Raw genomic sequence first — 4,085 nt, 5'->3', positions numbered from 1 at the left:
GCTTCCAGAAAAAAAATGGGTCAGTTTTTTCTTCTGGTCCTTAAAGGTTTCCTCCCTTTCATTTGGATATGCAGAATGTATGGGGTTTAATAGTTTAATAGTGTTTTTTTTTGTCCTGTCTTGTCTGCTTTTATTGAAATATAAATCTAAAATTAGATTATAAATAGTTATTGTATACGCATTTTGTAGAATTTTAGTTGAATATCCTTTTATTTTATTTTTTCCTCCAGTACCATATATATATATATACAGTAGCTATTACTTTTTCCAGTTAAGATTCATTAATTAACTAATTGTTTCAGTTTTATTTATTCTCTCCTTTCCTTTTCTCTTCATTTTTATTTCACCAGTTTACTTGTCACATGTGAATGTTATTACTTGTGTGTTTCAAGTGAGCAATTGAATCAGTCAACCGCGAATCTGAAAATTATTTTAAAACGCACTCAACATTAGACAACTTCAAGAAACAATTCATTTGAACATTTATCAAGTCACAAAAACAACGGTGGATGCTGGGTTGACGGTCTGCCGACTCGTTCCATGAAAGGGGCGTGTTTCTTCAGTAGGTCAACCAATTAAATTCTCAGTTCACAGCTCGCCCGCTAAATTCTATTTGATGGTGCTACAGTCACGTGCACTGAAACGGAGAAATTGATTCGTTAAAAAACACGAACGAAACACCAAACACTTATGCCGAAGATATAAAAGCGAAATTCGTGGAAAAACTCAGGTAATACTAATACAAACAAAAAAGCATATGTAATACTAAGTAGTTTGTACGAAACTACATGTAGCCTACGTCTTTAAAATAGGCTAATACAGCTGGATTCTCAAATGACCGAAAACTAATTTCTTAATGAAATGAGCTTGATGTCATATTTTTGAGGAAAGCTGCTTAGACCAGTGATTCATGTTCATTTGCCAATATTTTTTATTTATTTGGCCTTAGATACTGCTAGACTATGTTACCGCCATTGGTTATGCTGAATATTGTAACAGGTAGATAGTCTTGACCAGTTAAGCCATGTGTGACTGACCACCCCAAAATATACCTAACTGAAAATCAAAAATAAGATTGAAATGCTCATTTATCATGAAGGGACATATAGCTTTATATGGCAATCCATTTTTGTTGTTGGCCCATTGCCTCTACATTTGACGTGTGCCATTGGTGTATAACATTTATAATTTGTTCCAGGAAAATCTTTAGTCAAAAGGTGATACATAATTATTTTTTTAGTATGGCAGTGGATGTACTTGACAGCATACTTTGGTCAACTGATAGAAAATATATGCTGCCATCTTCTGGTTCTTTGCTGCAAATTTCTAAAAGAAACAGTGTCACAAAGTGAATAAAAATAGTTTTGTAATGATGCTAATAGAGCACTGTGTGGGTGAGTGTGTTTATGTTATAACTGTGATTTTTGTTGAGATTGTAAGCGGATATGTAGAGGCAAATAATCTTATCAAAATAATCTGGCAAAATCACGAAAGGGTTTCAGATACATAAGTATGTCTAGAATTGATTAATGTTTGTTAAACCAATTTTATCTCGGCTGTAAGGAATTTTCTGTTTAATATTTAGAACAATTACAATTAGAACATGTGGTAGCTATTTATCATTTGGTTTCAATATAACTCAAAAGTCACAATCTTCCCCAGATATACTGAAAAAGATTCAAGTTGCTTTTGAAACAATACAATTTATGTTCAGTTTGTTAATATGCATGTGTAAGCATAAACACATTTTAATGTGCACAAAGCAAACTAGTTCACAAAGAACCCAACACATATATTCGAATTCAAAACACGCCTAATCTGAAAACCACTTCGAGAATATTACTTGCATGCTTTAGGGGTAGAGGAAAAAATATAAGGAATAGAAAAGGGTTTGAACTAGCAACAGAAGGCTTAACTGCATACTTTCTAAACATTACTTTAATGATCTACACAGATTATGAAAGCCTCTCCACAACGTGTCTAAATAAACAATATGATATATCATTTGGCTTCCATACTAGGCGCAGAAGAACAAATAATTTTGGAGAGAAAAATGCTCATTCGAGGATGGCCTTTGCTATGTCGAGGACAGCGTCAGCGGTCACTTGAATGTGTGGGGCAATGCCAGCACGCTCCCAGGAAGGGCCCTGAGCAGTGTCTGAATGGCTAATTGGGATAGACAGGAAGATGTTGCTTTCGCCCAATCGGAAGGTCTCAGGGGGGTGACAACCTCCATGGGTTGTCTCACCGATAATCATTGCACGTCCCAACCTCTTCATGATAAAAACAAACTCCTCAGCAGCACCAGCAGTAGCACCACTGGTGAGGATTATCACGCTCTTTTTGCTGCCATATCTCCTGCCTAGAAAGAATAGAATTGCACACTTAATTGTGCACTATGAAATACATCTATTATAACACAGAACACATAATCAGATTACTACAACAAATTCAACAATTGATCTACACAATGAGTAAAATGCTAAACATGTAAGGAACAAAATAAGAAAACTAGTCACTTTAGTAATGCACCTGTAAGTTGTGTAAGGGTCAGAAGATCTCTTGTGGTATTAGGGGGTCTGTTGTGCACGCGGTCTAGCACAATCTGCTTGTGACCGTCAAAGAAGTATGAAGAAAAGCCTGCAATGGAGGAGGTGGATCCACCAACATTGTTCCTTAAAAGAAAAGTATATTAAAGCAGGGATGGTCATATCAAATTATGGTCAAAGGTGGACTAAAAATGTTGCAATTCATACATATTACTGGCTTTATAGAGCGACGTACAAATATCCAATAGAATAATCACCTCAGATCAATGATCAGCTTGTCAGTGTCAACCACTTTGTTCCAGACGTGTTCCTCAATGATCTTAGCATCATGTTCAAAATCTCCAAACATGTCAAAGCGAAGGTAACCAATGTGGTTTCAAATACATCCGTGTAGAATGAAACTTTGATGAGCTCAATGAACATCTCGGGTGTGAGATTCTGGAAAATAAAGCATAGGTGTCATTCATTATTTCCCCTCAATAACCAGCATATGTCTAAATAATTATGTGTAAGATTTTCTCTCAGAATCGATTGACTCACCACTGGAGGACGTGCAGGGATATTGCTGGTGGCCTTCAGGCACTGACAGTTTTAGGAGGTGAGCAGAGAGCTTTGCTGCCAGTTCTTCCTTTGTGGAGATCAGGTTGTACTCTCCACTAGCCACAAAAGCTCCCAGCTTCTTGGCGACATCATCCCCAATGCTAGGAAATGCATAGTTTTCTGCAACCAGTGAGGCTGCTGCCTGAACCAACCCTGGGATTTCAGCAAGAAATTTAATGATAGCGATTGCAGCATCAAGGGCATCTTCTGCAGCAACTTCAACATTTGGTGCCAGTCCACTGATCTCCCAGCTCTTGGAAGTGATGGGGTTAATAGACTTAACAATTGGCACAGTCACATAGAAGTCAGTGTCACCCACCTTGATTTTGTTGTTTATTAAACTTCCCCCAGCTGTGAAGTACGACACCGTGTAAGGAATTCCAGATAGCTCACCAGTGACTGCACTGCGGAAGTCAAGAATCATGGCAGATGTTGGGAGGATTTTGTCCCAGTTATACTCCAGCAAAATAGATAAAAATTTCCGAGCAGTCTCCTCTCCAACGATGTGTTGAATCTTCAGGTAGCCAATGTTACCATCCAGGACCTCAACTTTGACAGTGCCTTTGATCATTTCGGCTAGCTGTTCTGGTGGGATGTCTCTCAAGTTTGGGGGTGCTGGAGGTACATATCCTGGCTCGTATGTGACTTTCACTCTGGAATCTAAAATATTCTTTTTAATTGCGTAGGTCAGAACCTTGGCAAAGATGGCAGGATCTGAAATGCTGAAGATGTTCCATGTTACTTCTGGGACACGTCCCGGGCCAGGACTTTAATATTGCCTAAAACATCCAAAGCAGTTTGACCAATAACATGCAGGTATTGTACATAATTGACCAATCGTGGGATGCTGTGCTTGAGAAGCTGAGATCTACAGGCAACGATCAAAGCGATGCAAATATGTGCACGTGTTTGTTTGTTCGTTTGACTTGAAGCGTC

At 38.1% G+C, this 4,085-nt stretch overlaps 1 pseudogene; it reads right to left on the bottom strand.

The window, feature by feature from the left end:
* Positions 1-2,057: 2,057 nt before the first annotated feature.
* Positions 2,058-3,720, bottom strand: LOC132120916 (retinol-binding protein 3-like; annotated as a pseudogene).
* Between the last annotated feature and the right edge of the window lie 365 nt (positions 3,721-4,085).

The sequence above is a fragment of the Carassius carassius genome, chromosome 39, assembly GCF_963082965.1.
Source record: "Carassius carassius chromosome 39, fCarCar2.1, whole genome shotgun sequence".
NCBI lineage: Eukaryota > Metazoa > Chordata > Actinopteri > Cypriniformes > Cyprinidae > Carassius > Carassius carassius.
The sequence above is the reverse complement of the archived record's forward strand: the minus strand, read 5'-3'. Positions and strand labels throughout refer to the sequence as shown.